At 40.4% G+C, this 17,485-nt stretch overlaps 1 pseudogene across 1 annotated transcript; it reads right to left on the bottom strand.

Annotated features, from left to right (window-relative positions):
• Window positions 1-5,700: 5,700 nt before the first annotated feature.
• LOC307049557 (programmed cell death 6-interacting protein-like) lies at window positions 5,701-8,798 on the bottom strand (annotated as a pseudogene). The gene is made up of 3 exons: window positions 8,225-8,798; window positions 6,655-7,988; window positions 5,701-6,434 (listed from the first exon to the last, which is right to left on the bottom strand). The product of its transcript is annotated as a programmed cell death 6-interacting protein-like (transcript).
• Between the last annotated feature and the right edge of the window lie 8,687 nt (window positions 8,799-17,485).

Genomic DNA, 17,485 nt, shown 5'->3' with positions numbered 1-17,485 from the left:
TAAAAGCAGCAAGCTGCATTTGGGGAAGGTGCTAATCTTTCCTGAGGGAAAGTTTTGGTGGCCAGGCAACGGGTTAATTTCCCCTGGGAAGAGAGGTACTAGTGAGCTTGATCCAGCTCATGGATGACTTCAGTTTGTCAGACACTGAATTTTAGAACGCTGAACCTACGTTCAATGCCTGTAGGTGAGACGTGCTCCTTTTCTCCCACAAGCTCTGCTTACAGTTGGCCTGATCATAGGTGTCTCACTCCTTTAGACATTCTGATTGTGGAACCCTTACTAGCTAGACACCACTCCATAGGTAGGACCAGCTTTATGTGTAGGTAAAGTAGGTGCTATTATTTTAGGGGTATCTGGAAGGCAGCACCTCCTTTCTTCCCTCCTTTACTTCCACAAGCCCTGCTTGCTGATGCTTATAATTCTTTTAGACAATTCCTTAGAAAAACAAAAGCCTATGTTGGAAAGGAGGAAAACATTTTGAATATTACCTATGCTTTACAACATGGGTAGATAAGTTCAGCAGATCAAGAAAAAATTGGTGGGGGGCAGGTTTTGTTAAGAGAACTTGAGACACTGAGCCTGTGTGTTGGGGTTTGTGTGGGTAGGTTTGAGAAACTCTATGAAGCAGGTAGCAAAGGAATATAAATGGATGGAAGGTCAGAATTTATCTGTAAAATGGGGGTGTACCTGCCTCACAGTATTGTTGGGAGAATTAAATGAAATGATTATGTAAAGGACTTAATATAATAAGAAAGTAAGTACACCTACTATTGTTTTTCTTGGTCTGAAAGAATGAACACATGTCACAATAAACTGGAATGGGAAGGAGGCAGAAGAGTGAAGTGTTCTCACCTCCTTATCCATCCAGGCTGCACTAGGCTAGAAGAGGAAGCCTCCGTGCCTGTGTCTGGCTGGGTCTCCTCCATGCCAAACACCTGGCCATTTGGAGATAATCAGATGAGGGACTGACTATTTCTTTCATAGCTGACATCCTTGCCAAAAGAAGAGATTGCCTAACAGCTGTCTCCATCATAATGGGCTTCTTAGAACTTGTCAGTTTGGTGTAAATGGAGAGAATTTTATGGCTATCATGAGGTCTAGTTTGCCCCCTGTGTGTTTATAGTAAATTACTACTTTTTTCTCCACTGTCTATTTTTTTTCATGCAGCACCACATCTGAAATGAATTGAAATTGTGCAAAACTAGAAGTGTTCCTAGTGGATAGGTGATAGCTTAATGGAATCTGATAATTTCCAGTTGAGGCAGCTGATGGAATCCACATGTTAATACTACCACCTTACACTAAGTGAAGTTTTACAACACTTTGCCGTGCACTACCTCTCGAGAAAGATCCTCCAAACATGCATGGAAGTGGGTAAGGCAGGTAGAATCATCCAGATTTTCTAGATGAAGAAACTAAACTATTTCCTGACTTAGATTCCTTGGGTAATGAGGTAGGGAATGAGCAAGGCTTGAAAGGTGTTTACCCAACACCACATGGGGGAGAGCCAGGAACCTGGGACTACACTCCTCAGCCTTCCAGCAGTGAGTCCTGCTGCAAAGAGGTGGCATGATGGAGGGGCCAAGACTTTGGGATGAGAAATGGACTAGAATCCAGCTCCTTTACTGGCTGGGTCCTTGAGGGCAAGTCTCCCCACATCCCTTGGCCTCTGTCTTATCGTCAGTAATGTGGGGCTTCCTGGGGCAATCATACTAATGTGAGAGTTGTCATGAAGCTTAAAATGGGATTGTAATGTTGAAGCATCTGGCACATCTTCAGCCCCCTTCACTGCACGAAAGGAGGTTTCAGGGTGTCATGATCAGCCTAATTAGTGAGCATCATTATTTTCAGGCCCAGGGCTTATTGAGATGTTGCCCTATACCAGACACTGTGCTGAGAGTGGCACGTAAATTATCCCTTTAATCGCCACATCAACCTTATGAGGAATTTATCATCCCCATTGGATTGATGAGAAAAGTGAGGTATGAAAGACTAAACAGTTTGACCAAAGCATACATTTAAGAAAAGGCTGAGCCCAGATTCAAGGCTTCATTGCCTCCTTTTTTATAGATTTGTAGAGCTGAAAGGAACTAAAAAATCACCTCGGCCACAGGCTCAACTTCCATTTCTCATAACTTAAGACTTTGACAAGTCCAGCTGAAAGTACACAGATTCCTTTCATGTTGTCAATTTGACAAAGTTTAATTTAGCCAGACTTTCTACAGGTACAGGTGAGAGTTTCAGTCCCAGAGACCAACTAATACTGGAGATTGAGGAGGGTCCAGCTAACATTCTTTCCGTGGGTCAATGCCACACACTTCTGTGGAATATTAGCACCATGAATGGTGAGGGCTGCTGCTTAGAAATAAAACGTGACAACTTCCAGCTGGCATTTCTGAATATGTGGGGCCTTTCTGAATGAGATGATTTTCCATTTGGGGGAGGGAAGAGTAAGATGTCAGTGAAGGCAGAGGCAGAGGCAGATGTCTGGAACATCCAGACAGGAGACTACAGTTTTCCTCACAATTTGAAAATGATAGAACCCTTATATGCATGCATTTCTCTAATAATTTATACATCCTAGTTCTTTGAGAGCTGGTGAAAACAGAATCCACAGCAAATTCAGAGTGACAATTAATACTTAAACAATGAGGCAAAATTCTGAAGAGAAAACAGGATTCTCAAATATATGTTCGTCAGCCCACTGAAAAGTTAATGACATTCCAAATTCCTTAAGCCAAGCCTGTATATACATATGAATTTTGTCAGTATAGGACAAAGAGAGTTGCAGGTTGAACAACTGCCCAGATAATTTGATTGGGACAGTTTGCTTAGGTCCTGAAAACCAACACTTCCTCTCTTCCTGTCCTTGCCTTTCCCCCAACTCTCACCCCAGTTTCCCCCAGCATACTATTTTTTAAAAAAATTATCCATGTAGGTTTTTTATTTTGTTTGATTTTTAATATTATGACATGTCAGGTGATGGCTGTATCTATTTTTTAAGGGTTAGGTATTTAATTAATTAATTTATTTATTTTTAACATTTTTATCAGAGTATAATTGCTTTACAATGGTGTGTTAGTTTCTGCTTTATAACAAAGTGAATCAGTTATACATACACATATATCCCCATATCTCTTCCCTCTTGCGTCTCCCTCCGTCCCACCCTCCCTATCCCACCCTTCTAGCTGGTTACAAAGCACTGAGCTGATCTCCCTGCCAGCATACTTTTTAATCTGCATTATCTGTATATAACTATATCCACCTTCCACTTCACTTTGACTGTATAGGCGATAGACTTGGCTACATGTGTACATATTAAGGACAGTAGATGTTCAAGGGAATTGGATGGGTGAAGTACACTGATCCAAAGTCTGTTTCTGTCTACTGTACTGCAGCCAGAGGCAAAGTAAACTGTGTGTTTATAAATATCCAGTGAATTAATGTGGATACATTAAGTCTAAAATCCTGGCCTTTCTTTTGGGGATCTGGATTATTTGGATGATCGTCTAGACTTCACTACAGTCATATCCAGGTACATAGAAGTATTTCCACATATGTTTAGGCCATATAGATGATCCAGATAATTCCAAGTTCAAGTGTTTCCTTCTTTACTAATACCCATCGTTGAATTTTTAGGATGCCTGCATCTCCTTCACTTGGGTTCTGGGATCAGTTAGAGTATCTCTGAGCCAGAGTATTAATTCAGTACTGATTTTTTTTAACATTTTAGTTTATATTGGAGTATAGTTGATTAACAATGTTGTGATGGTTTCAGGTGTACAGCAGAGTGCTTCAGTTATACATATACTGGGTTGGCCAAAAAGTTCCTTCAGTTTTTAAGTAAAAATAAGTCACATTTTTCATTTTCACCAAGAACTTTATTGAACAACGTATTCACCATTTTGTTCCACTCCCTTCTGCCATTTTTCAGGGAACTTCATAATTCCATCTTCCCAAAACTTTTTATCTTTTTGAGCAAAGAACTGTTCCAGGTGCCTTTTACAGTCTTCCAGGGAATTGAAATTTTTTCCATGAAGAGAATTTTGTAAATACTGAAATAAATGGAAATCTGAAGGTGCATTGTCTCAATGTCTGGTGAATACGGTGGGTGAATCAAAACTTCCCAGCCAAGCTGTAACAGTTTTTGCCTGGTCATCAAAGAAACATGCGGTCTTGTGTTATCTTGATGGAAGATGATACGTTTTCTGTTGAGTCATTCTGGAAGCTTTTCCTCAAGTGTTGCTTTGAGTTGGTCTAATTGGGAGCAGTACTTGTTGGAATTAGTCGTTTGGTTTTCAGGAAGGAGCTCATAATAGAGGACTCCCTTCCAATCCCACCATATTCACAACATCACCTTCTTTGGATGAAGACTGGCCTTTGGTGTGGTTGCTGGTTTATTTCACTTGCCCCACGATCACTTCCGTTCCACATTATTGTACACTATCCACTTTTCATCTCCCTTCACAATTTGTTTTAAAAATGGAACGTTTTCATTATGTTTAAGTAGAGAATCGCATGTAGAGATATGGTCAGGAAGGTTTTTTTCACTTAGCTTATGTGGAACCCAAACATCAAAGTGATTAACATAACCAAGCTGGTGCAAATGATTTTCATTACTTGATTTGGATATTTTGAGTATGTTGACTATCTCCCATGTGGTATAACGCTGATTTTTCTCAGTTACTGTCTCGATTTGATCGCTATCAACTTCAACTGGTCTACCCGACTGTAGAGCATCATCCAGTGAGAAATCTCTAGCACAAAACTTTGCAAACCACTTTTGACGTGTTTGATCAGTCACAGCACCTTCTCCATACACTGCTCAAATCTTTTTTTTCATTTCAGTTGCATATTTAACTTTCTTGAAATAAAGCATAGTATGCCAGAAATGTTGCTTTTTTCTTCCATGTTCAATATTAAAATGGCTACCCAAAAATTCACCAATTTTGATAAGTTTTTTTAAATGTATGCTGCTATGACAGCTGTCAGAACACAATCTAACAAAATTGTTTCGAATGAAGTTAAAGACAACTAAGCGCTACTAGAGCCATCTTACGGAAAAAAATGAACAAACTTTTTGGCAAACCCATACACGTATCTGTTCTGCCTCAAATTCTTTGCCATTTAGGTTGTTACATAATATTGAGGAGAGTTCCCTGCGCCATACAGTAGGTCCTTGTTGGTTATCCATTTTATTTTTTTATTTTTTATTTTTTTTAACTGTTCTTAAGGAACTTATTTTTAAATTATAAGATTTACAATGTTTTGATTATGCAAAATAGCATAATGAAAATTAAACCAAAGGAGAAAGTTAACTTAGTTTTCTTGAATATCAGTATTGAAACCATCATTGTAAGCATCTGATGTTCCAGTCATGTCTTACGTAGACATAAGTATAATAATTTCAAATGTTTCACTTGTGGGTTTAATTTCTCATTTTCAGCTTTTATGAACTGTAATGTAATTTATTTCAAATCCTATTATAATTAGTCTTTATACTGCAACAGCAGCACATGGCCCATGTGCAATCAAATGTGGAACTGGGGCACAACTTCTAGCCACAGACAGAAATTATACACTGCATTCAGTACATTAGAGTACGTTATATTAACCAGAGTGAAGGGTTTAGTACACTTATTGCAGGGTTGGTATTTCTTTCCCTTTGAGCTGAACCAGCTGAGCTTCTGAGCTGACATATTACTGCTGTGGATAGTAAGGCTGCTGTGGTGGCTGAGGGGAGGGGTATGAAGGCTGCTGGGGTCCTGGGTGCAGAGCCTGTCCAGTGCTCTGGTGATACACTGGCGGATATGGCATATTGTACTGGCCGTTTGCGTAAGGATTATAGCCCATGGGCATGGGCATTTGGCAATACCCAGGATACCCTGGATAGGTTGGGTATGGGGATCCCTGGGCCTGCAGAGGAGGAGCTGAACCAGGAGTTTGTGATGGAGCTGGTGCTGTGGTCCCAGTACTCGCTGGAGCTGGAGCTGAACCTGGAGCAGTAGCATCGCAGGAGGAGTTTGATTTGCTGGAAGCACAGGAGGTGGAGGCCGGGCTGGGGGCTGAGGCTTAGTAGGTGGCATGGTTTTTGGCGCTGGAGTTGGAGGTGTTGGCTTGTGTCCCCCTGCTGGAGAGGACTGATACACAGGTGTAAGAATTGAAGGAACACTAGGTTCTCTGGCAATGCTTTGTTGCAAGTCCTTTAAGAGTTCATCCCTCTCTCTCTTCCGTGCAAATACTATATCACTGCATTTGTTCTGGAACCTAAAGAGTATTTCAGTCAGCTCATTGTAAAACTTTGTGCCCTCCTTCAGATTAACTACAAGTTCAACAAAGTTGTCATACACAGCAGCTAAATTCTTCAAAACTTCTTCTCTTAAATTACCTTCATTGTTAGACTGTTTCATTTTTGAAAATTCCTGATGTGAGACCTGAATATTTTTTTTCTTTCTTTTTTTTTTGTGGCACGCGGCCTCTCACTGCTGTGGCCTCTCCCGTTGCGGAGCACAGGCTCCAGACGCACAGGCTCAGTGGCCATGGCTCACGGGCCTAGCCGCTCCGCGGCATGTGGAATCTTCCCGGACCGGGGCACAAACCGGTGTCCCCTGCATCGGCAGGCGGACTCTCAACCACTGCGCCACCAGGGAAGCCCTGAATATTTTTAAGAAGTCCTTCCTGTTTCTTTAGAGATTCTTGGACTTTAGTTGTAAGACCCCCATAGATTCGATCCAGTTCAGTAACAGAAATAGCTTCTTTATTTATCACACCACCTTGAGCCAGAGCAGTCAAAAATTTGCTCATCAAGTCAAAATTCACTGATTTCAGGTCATTCTCCAGCCCCTCTCTTTCCTTCTTTACTTCATCAAGATTTGTCAATAAGGATTTTAAGACATTTACAACCTCGCTGCCCTGCATGGTCTTCGTCGGTTTAGCAGACGGGATGGCAGCATTCAGCTCCGGCTCCGGCTTACACAGAAGTGCAGTGGTGTCCCAGTGAGCCTGGTAACGCTCTTTCACCTGTCCATATGCTTGCACAGCTTTATCCAAAACAGATCTGAAGTTGCTTCCCTCTGCTTTTAAAGGCTTATAGAGTTCATTGGATGGCGTCCTTTGCCAGCGTTCCTTGCATTTTGCTCTTAAATCATTGTCAGTTGTTTCTTCTTCATCCATCAGTCTTAATGACTCATCTAGGATTTCTTTATTTCTTTGTAGAAGTTCAGGTAGCTCTTTGATCAACTGATCAACAGTCTGAATGCCTCCCTTTTCAATCACAGATGTGGAATTAGTCAGTATAGACTGAGGTACAGTATCTCCAGATGTATCTTTAATTGCTGCTGGAAGATTAAGTGAAGCTAACACCCAGATTAAGTGAAGCTAACACCCCATTTGCCAAAGTGGTGGCTTCTCTCATTTGAGCAATTGATCTGTTAACTAAATCCGCTTCCTCTGATTATAGGCAGCCAAAGACTGCTGTACTGACACAGGAACCATCTTCTCAAACAGATCAGTGAATTTCTGACTGATGGGTACGTTGACTGGCATAGATTTCACAAGTGTGGCTTTGCCAATAGGGTCTAGATCTTTAAGGTCTGGAACTCGATCGTGATAGATGAAGTCATTATCCTTCTTTGCTGCAGTAAGGGCACGGTTGATTTTGTCAGACAGTTCCTTCACATTGACATACTCATCATAGCGAGATGTCACTGTTTTAATCAATTCTGTTGCATGCTGTAACCTTGCAATCTCTTCTCCAAATTTCTTCTGCTGTTTTGCCGGGATAGGCTGGTGATATTCAGCATAGGCCTGCATGATACAGTGCTTTGCAGCCAGGGCAGGAAACACCTCCTGGAAATACAAATACTTGGGGAGAGTATCTTTGTATGGACACTGTTTAAAACATCACCAGAATAATCTGCAGCCTGAATAGCCAATTAAGCTATGATGGCACCTTTCATTTTATCTCCAGTGGCTTTTAAAAAAAAAAATACTTCTTGGGGGCCTCCCTGGTGGCGCAGTGGTTGAGAGTCCGCCTGCCGATGCAGGGGATACGGGTTCGTGCCCCGGTCTGGGAGGATCCCATATGCCGCGGAGCGGCTGGGCCCGTGAGCCATGGCTGCTGAGCCTGCGCATCCGGAGCCTGTGCTCCGCAACGGGAGAGGCCACAACAGTGAGAGGCCCGCATACCACAAAAAAAAAAAAAAAAAAAAAAAAAAAAAAATACTTCTTGGGCCTGTGCCAGCATGATAAGACTGAGGGTCCCAGTGGTATCTGGAGATATGTCCACAGTAGGCTCTCTATTCAAGGCAGATAAAACCGTCTCTTTAATATGCAAAAAGGCACCACTAGCAAACTGATAATGCTTAGCAGCGATTTTCAATCCTTTATCATTATCCAGGTTCTATTCTGCTGCAATCTGGCTAGCTAAGGCTGTACAACTGAACACCACACAGGTCTTTTCATAACCTTGACTTGCAAGAGCCAATTTTACAGATCCTCCAAAAAGTGAACCTTTATCAAAAGCATCCTTCCAGGTAAATGTCAAGCAGGTCTGGTTTTCAGAAAATGGGAATTTGGGTTCAGTGGAACAGATCTGATCATAATATCTCAGCACCATCTCAAGTGCGCCCTTGTGCTTGTCCAGCAGTCGGCCGAGCACAGCATGCCACAGCTTGCTGAGCTCCCTGCCCCGCGCAGTACTGGGCCTGCTCCTCCAAGCCGCTTGGGTACATCTGCTGGATGAACTTCACCAGCATCTTGGCCAGGTCTGCCTCTGAGGTCTTCTTCAGGTGCACTGAGATTTACGTCGCCATGGCAAGCGCCTCGTCCACGCTTCAGGCCAAAGAGATTGTGCGTCGGCGACAAAGGCCAAGGCGCGCGGGGTACCGGGCTGGCGGACTGGCTGACTGATGGGCTAAGGGACTTGTGTTCCGGTTATCCACTTTAAATATAGCATTGTGTACATGTCAATTCCAAATTCCCTGACTATCCCTTCCCCCCACCATTCCTTGCTGGTAACCGTAAGTTCGTTCTGAGTCCCTGAGTCTGTTTTTGTTTTGTAAATAAGTTAATTTGTATCATTTCTTTTTAGATTCTGCATTTAAGCGATATCATATGATATTTCTTTTTCTCTGTCTTACTTCACTTAGTATGACAGTCTCTAGGTCGATTCACGTTGCTGCAAATGGCATTATTTCATTCTTTTTAATGGCTCAGTAATATTCCATTGTATATATGTAAGACATCTTTATCCATTCCTCTCTCGCTGGACATTTAGGTTGCTTCCATGTCTTGGCTACTGTAAACAGTGCTGCAATGAACATTGGGGTGCATGTATCCTTTTGGACCATGTTTTTCTCCAGAAATATGCCCAAGAGTGGATTTTCAGGATTATATGGTAGCTCTATTTTTAGGTTTCTAAGGAACCTCCATACTGTTTTCCGTAGTGGCTGTACAAATTTACATTCTCACCAACTGTGTAGGAGGGTTCCCTTCTCTCCACACCCTCTCCAGCAGTTATTATTTGTGGATTTTTTGATGATAGCCATTTTGACTGGTGTGAGGTGATATCTCACTGTAGTTTTGATTTGTATTTCTCTAATAATTAGCGATATTGAATATCTTTTCATGTGCCTCTTGGCCATCTGTATGTCTTCTTTGGAGAAATATCTATTTAGGTCTTCTGCCCTTTTTTTTTTTTTTTTCCTGGTACGCTGGCCTCTCATTGTTGTGGCCTCTCCCGTTGCGGAGCACAGGCTCCGGACGCGCAGGCTCAGTGGCCGTGGCTCACGGGCCCAGCCGCTCCACGGCATGTAGGATCTTCCCGGACCGGGGCACGAACCCGTGTCCCCTGCATTGGCAGGCGGACTCTCAACCACTGCGCCACTAGGGAAGCCCCTGCCCATTTTTTGATTGGGTTGTTTGTTTTGATGATATTCAGCCTCATGAGCTGTTTGTAAATTTTGGAGACTAATCCCTTGTCAGTCACATCATTTGCAAATATTTTCTCCCAATCTGTGGGTTGTCTTTTTGTTTTGTTTATGGATTCCTTTGCTTTGCAAAAGCTTTTGAGTTTAATTAGGTCCCATTTGTTTGTGTTTTTTTGGCTGCATTGAGTCTTTGTTGCTGCGCGTGGGCTTTCTCTAGTTGCAGCGAGTGGGGGCTACTCTTCGTTGAGGTGCGCGCACTTCTCATTGTGGTGGCTTCTCTTGTTGGGGAGCATGGGCTGTAGGTGCTCAGGCTTCAGTAGTTGCAGTACGCAGGTTCAGTAGTTGCGGCATGCGGGCCCTAGAGCACATGGGTTTCAGTAGTTGCGGCGTGTGAGCTCAGTAGTTGCTGTGCGTGGGCTCTAGGGCATGTGGGCTTCAGTAGTTTTGGCATGCAGACTCAGTAGTTGTTGCTCATGGGCTCTAGAGCGGAGGCTCAGTACTTGTGGCACACGGGCCTAGTTGCTCCGCGGCATGTGGGATCTTCCTAGACTAGGGATCAAACCTGTGTCCCCAGCACTTACAGGCAGATTCCCAACCACTGCGCCACCAGGGAAGTCCCTCCATTTGTTTATTTTTGTTTTTATTTCCATTATTCTGGGAGACGGATCAAAAAGATGTTGCTGTGATTTATGTCAGAGAGTGTTCTGCCTCTCTGACAGTTTTATAGTGTCCAGTCTCACATTTAGGTCTTTAATCCTTTTTGAGCTTATTTTTGTGTATGGTGTTAAAGAATGATCTAATTTCATTTTTTTTACATGTACCTGTCCAGTTTTCCCAGCACCATTTGTTGAAGAGGCTGCCTTTCTACCATTGTGTAGTCTTGCCTCCTTTGTTGTAGATTAATTGACCATAGGTGTGTGGATTTATTTCTGGGCTTTCTATCCTGTTCCATTGATCTATGTGTTGGTTTTTGTGCCAGTACCATACTGTTTTGATGGCTATACCTTTGTAGTATAGTCTGAAGTCAGGTAGCCTGATTCCTCCAGCCCTGTTTTTCTTTCTCAAGATTGCTTTGGCTATTCGAGGTCTTTTGTGTCTCCATACAAATTTTAAGATTTTTTGTTCTAGTTCTGTGAAAAATGCCATTGGTAACTTGATAGGGATTGCATTGAATCTGTAGACTGCCTTGGGTACTATAGTCACTTTGAGAATATTGATTCTTCCTATCTGCAAACGTGGTATATCTTTCCATCTGTTGTGGGTTTTTTTGATTTCTTTCATCAGCATCTTACAGTTTTCTGAGTACAGGTTTTTTTACCTCCTTAGGTAGGTTTATTTGTAGGTATTTTATTCTTTTTCATGCAGTGGTAAATGTGATTGTTTTTTGAATTTCTCTTTCTGATCTTTAGTTGTTGGTGTATAGAAGTGCCACAGATTTCTGTGTATTAATTTTGTAACCTGCAACTTCACCAAATTCATTGATGACCTCTAGTAGTTTCCTGGTAGCATCTTTAGGATCTTCTACGTATAGTATCATGTCACCTGCAAACAGTGACAGGTTTACGTCTTCTTTTCCATTTTGGATTCCTTTTATTTCCTTTTCTTCTCTGATTGCCATAGCTAGGAATTCCAAAACTATGTTGAATAAAAGTGGCAAGAGTGGGCATCCTTGTCTTGTTCCTCATCTTAGAGGAAATGCTTTCAGCTTTTAATTTCTTCTTTTTTTATTTTACAGTTATATTTTATTTATTGATAGAATAATGAATATAATTGAAATGGGAAGATAAGAAAATCACACTAATGACATCAAAGAAGAAATTTATAGAATATTGGAAATTAGAAAGAAGTTGTAAAATTTATATTATTTTTTATAAACAGAAAGTAAAAAGTGTCAAGTGGCAGCACTGTCAATCCAATCATGTTCAGTTGTTCTTTGTTGTTCCTGATACCACATGTTATTCACTTTGACACTAAAACTCACCACTGGAGTTATAATGACTTGGCCCAACCAAAGTTCTTTTGTTAAGAGTGCAGAGTAACAGTAAGACAACTAGACAGTGATCAGTTAAATGGCATTTTTCTATATGCCAAGAGTTGTGAGACTTGGCACTTAAATCTTAGTTACAAAAAAAAATCATTGTCAGATACTACAGCTCTATAGGGAAATTGAATCACAGAAGAGAATCCCGGTCTTAGAAATGTGGTTCACATAAATTTAATTGATTCATATAATACAAACAGTCCAGAATTGACTCATATAATATAAATAGTCCAAGAGAAAATCATATCTGTAAGAGATTTCAACCATTCATTTGAAAGAAAAGGACTCTTCTATTGAAAAGAAAATATATTATAGATTGGGCAGGGAGAAAGGTGATCACTTAATAATAGAATACTTTGACTAAGAAGCTGAATTAAACAAAACTGTAGTTGTTGAGAGTTTCTTCAGTGTTGAGGATAATTAAGATATATGGCCAACTCTGAATTCCTCCACAAAATAAGATTATCTCAAATTTACAACTTATGTATATTTTGAAAAAGAAAACAAATAGTAAATGAAAGAATTAATTAGCTAAGGAAGTTGAAGAAGATATTACCACGTGAGAGGTTGATGATATTATTCCCTGTAGGGGCGCATCTGCCTGTCTCTCAGTGATGAACATCATTGCCGCGGTGAACAGTAATGGAAACGAGAAGCCAATTTACAGAGAAGCGTTTCCTTGTTAAATAGAGACCAATTTCAGATTTGGGAGAGCAATAAAATTTGTCACACATGATTGACATAACAAGCAGTGACAGTTTTCCTTTGTTACTTGCAAACTGTTCCAGCTGTACAGCACATGACTGATCTACTGGAGATAAGGGGTATCAGTAAAGGTGGTCAGAGACAAAAAAGGAAAACCAAGATATTTTGAACCCCTTGCATAAGTGAGTCTATTAAATTGTGAGTCTGTTGAACTCTCACATGACCAGTGGGGAAAAAATACATTATCTTAGAATATATGATTATGTGTGTTTGTGGGTATGTATATCCACACACCTCACCTCACTCAGTGGCCCTAGGAGAAAAATAACCGGCTTTATTTCATTTATCCCAAAATGATGGATTCTCCAGGAGACAGTGATGAACAATATGGGTTTTCTTGTTTTGTTTGTTTGTTGACAAAGACAACTCTAATAAGCCCAAATCAATAAAATGTGTCAAAATGTTTTATACAACTTACACCTATGGAATCAGAGTGTATGTTACTTGAATATCACAAGTTTTCTCCTGCTTTCTGACATCATCCTTCCCTTTACTAGTCAAATTAAACAGCTCAAATACTCATTCTATACATAAGAGGGTCATGACCCTCCCTCACCAATCCCTCCACTACCAGTGTCAGTGGCCACTTGTGATACTGGGTGTGGTTGGTTTAATGCTTACTTCTGATTCACTTCTCTCTGCATCTCACTTATCCATGATGGCTGATCTCGGAACCATGTCCCAGCTCTACCACAGGCCTCTCTGCTCCCTTTATCCCTGGCCGTTGCCTGGATCACCAGGATGCTCTTCCTTTTCCCTTCATTTGTTGAAGGACAGTGTACATAAAGTTAATGTGTAATAGACCTTTACCAATCATTTTATGTATAAAAGAGAGGGTTTAATAGTTAAACAATATTCAATCTAATCTCACACATCACTGTTCTTAGAAATATACAAGCCTTCTTCTCCATATGGAATCCCTCACCATTTCCACTTGAAGATCTAAGCCTCCTACTTGCATGTCTGCTTCTTATGAAATCCATAAAAAAAACCCAAACAAATCCCACAAAACAAAACAAAACCTAAAATAAAACAAGCAAACCAACCCTACAAGACAAAACAATGTCCCTGCTAATGCCATCAATATGTCACATACTTATCACTTTAGTATGTAGTCATTTAAATCTATGCCTAAAATATCTCTGATTTATGTTATACTTATCTTTTACAACTTTACAATCTATCAATTTTTTTCTCCCTTTTCAAAAGGAAATTCAGCTTTCCCTTTAGGCCCATAAGTTCATATAGCAACAGATTTTAATATATCATTTCTCCCTAAATAGATGTAAAATATAGAGGATAATGGAGATTTTTAAAAGTAAATTTTAGACTACATTAAAATTATAATAAAATATAATAATGCTAAGGCTACAAAAATGAAAACAGTAATCCAGAAAAAGAATTGTGTTTGCTATACTAATTCGGTGCTTATCAAGTACCTATTTTGAGATAAGCAGGGGATTCCCAATGGAAGAAATGTCATAAACAAGTTGAAAAGGGAAAATTTTGGATCATCCTTGATTTTTTCTGAATATCAATTAATTTCTTAAGGAATACCTACAAATGTGTTCCTTTGATTTTCACAGATCAGGCATAGCTCCTCCTTTTTTTTTTTTTTTTTAAACATCTTTACTGGAGTATAATTGCTTTACAGTGTTGTGTTAGTTTCTGCTGTATAACAAAGTGAATCAGCTATACATATACATATATCCCCTTATCCCCTCCTTCTTGCATCTTCCTCCCACCCTCCCTATCCCACCCCTCTAGGTGGTCACAGAACACTGAGCTGATCTTCCTGTGCTATGTGGCTGCTTCCCACTAGCTATTTGTTTTACATTTGGTAGTGTATATAGTCCATGCCACTCTCTCACTTCGTCCCAGCTTACCCTTCCCCCTCCCCATGTCCTCAAGTCCATTCTCTACATCTGCGTCTTTATTCCTGTCCTGCCCCTAGGTTCTTCAGAACCAGTTTTTTTTTTCTTTTTTTTTTTAGTTTCCATATATATGTGTTAGCATACAGTATTTGTTTTTCTCTTTCTGACTTACTTCACTCTGTGTGACAGACTCTAGGTCCATCCACCTCACTGCAGATAACTCAGTTTCGTTTCTTTTTATGGCTGAGTATTCCATTGTATATATGTGCCACATCTTCTTTATCCATTCATCTGTCGATGGACACTTAGGTTGCTTCCATGTCCTGGCTATTGTAAATAGAGCTGCAGTGAACATTGTGGTACATGACTCTTTTTGAATTATGGTTTTTTCAGGGTGTATGCCCAGTAGTGGGATTGCTGGGTCATATGGTAGTTCTAGTTTTAGTTTTTTTAAGGAACCTCCATACTCTTCTCCATAGTGGCTGTATCAATTTACATTCCCGCAAACAGTGCAAGAGGGTTCCCTCTTCTCCACACCCTCTCACATATTTATTGTTTGTAGACTTTTTGATGATGGCCATTCTGACTGGTGTGAGGTGATACCTCATTGTAGGTTTGATTTGCATTTCTCTAATTATTAGTGATATTGAGCATCCTTTCATGTGTTTGTTGGCAATCTCTATATGTTCTTTGGAGAAATGTCTCTTTAGGTCTTCTGCCCATTTTTGGATTGGGTTTTTTTTTTATATTGAGCTGCATGAGCTGCTTGTATATTTTGGAGAATAAATCCTTTGTTGTTTCATTTGCAAATATTTTCTGCCATTCTGAGGGTTGTCTTTTCATCTTGTTTATGGTTTCCTTTGCTGTGCAAAACCTTTTAAGTTTCATTAGGTCCCATTTTTTAATTTTTGTTTTTATTTCCATTTCTCTAGGAGGTGTGTCAAAAAGGATCTTGCTGTGATTTATGTCATAGAGTGTTCTGCCTATGTTTTCCTCTAAGAGTTTGATAGTGTCTGGCCTTACATTTAGATCTTTAATCCATTTTGAGTTTATTTTTGTGTATGGTGTTAGGGAGTGTTCTAATTTCATTGTTTTACATGTAGCTGTCCAGTTTTCCCAGCACCACTTATTGAAGAGGCTGTCTTTTCTTCACTGTATATTCTTCCCTCCTTTATCAAAGATAAGGTGACCATACGTGCATGGGTTTATCTCTCGGCTTTCTATCCTGTTCCATTGATCTATATTTCTGTTTTAGTGTCAGTACCATACTTTCTTGATTACTGTAGCTTTGTAGTATAGTCTGAAGTCCTGGAACCTGATTCTTCCAGCTCCATTTTTCTTTCTTAAGATTGCTTTGGCTATTCGGGGTCTTTTTTGTTTCCATACAGATTGTGAAATTTTTTGTTCTAGTTCTGTGAAAAACGCCATTGGTATTTTGATAGGGATTGCATTGAATCTGTAGATTGCTTTGGGTAGTGTAGTCATTTGCATAATAGTGATTCTTCCAATCCAAGAACATGGTATATCTCTCCATCTGTTGGTATCATCTTTAATTACTTTTATCAGTGTCTTACACTTTTCTGCCTACAGGTCTTTTGTCTCCTTAGGTAGATTTACTGCTAGGTATTTTATCTTTTTGTTGCAGTGGTAAATGAGAGTGTTTCCTTAATTTCTCTTTCAGATTTTTCATCATTAGTGTATAGGAATGCAAGAGATTTCTGTGCATTAATTTTGTATCCTGCTACTTTATCAAATTCATTGATTAGCTCTAGTAGTTTTCTGGTAGCATCTTTAGGATTCTCTGTGTTTAGTATCATGTCATCTGCATACAGTGACAGTTATACTTCTTCTTTTCCGGTTTGGATTCCTTTTATTTCTTTTTCTTCTATGATTGCTGTGGCTAAAACTTCCAAAACTATGTTGAATAGTAGTGGTGAGAGCATGCAACCTTGTCTTGTTCCTGATCTTAGTGGAAGTGGTTTCAGTTTTTCACCACTGAGAACGATGTTGGCTCTGCATTTGTTATAAATGGCCTCTATTATGTTGAGGTAAGTTCCCTGTATGTCTACTTTCTGAAGGGTTTTTATCATAAATGGGCGTTGAATTTTGTCAGAAGCTTTTTCTGCATTTATTGAGATGATCATACTATTTTTACCCTTCAGTTTGTTAATATGGTTTATCACATTGATTGATTTGCGTATACTGAAGAATCCTTGCATTTCTGGGATAAACCCTGTTTGATCATGGTGTATGGTCCTTTTTTTTTTTTTTTTTTGCGGTATGCGGGCCTCTCACTGTTGTGGTCTCTCCTGTTGCGGAGCACAGGCTCCAGATGCGCAGGCTCAGCAGCCATGGCTCACGGGCCTAGCAGCTCCGCAGCATGTGGGATCTTCCCGGACCGGGGCATGAACCCATGTCCCCTACATCGGCAGGTGGACTCTCAACCACTGCGCCACCAGGGAAGCCCTGGTCCTTTTAATGTGCTATTGGATTCTGTTTGCTAGTATTTTGTTGAGGATTTTTGCATGTATGTTCATCAGTGATATTGGCCTATAGTTTTCTTTTTTTGTGACATCTTTGTCTGGTTTTGGTATCAGGGTAATGGTGGCCTCGTAGAAAGAGTTTCGGAGTGTTCCTCCCTCTGCTATATTTTGGAAGAGTTTGCAAAGGATGGGTGTTAGCTCTTCTCTAAATGTTTGATAGAATTTGCCTGTGAGGCCATCTGGTCCTGGGCTTTTGTTTGTTGGAAGATTTTTTTTTTTTTTGTGGTACGCGGGCCTCTCACTGTTGTGGCCTCTCCCGTTGCGGAGCACAGGCTCCGGATGCCCAGGCTTATCGGCCATGGCTCACAGGCTCAGCCGCTCAGCAGTGTGTGG

The sequence above is a fragment of the Hyperoodon ampullatus genome (assembly GCF_949752795.1).
Source record: "Hyperoodon ampullatus genome assembly, chromosome: 3".
Taxonomy (NCBI): Eukaryota; Metazoa; Chordata; class Mammalia; order Artiodactyla; family Ziphiidae; genus Hyperoodon; species Hyperoodon ampullatus.
This window is presented reverse-complemented; position numbering and strand designations above follow the sequence as displayed.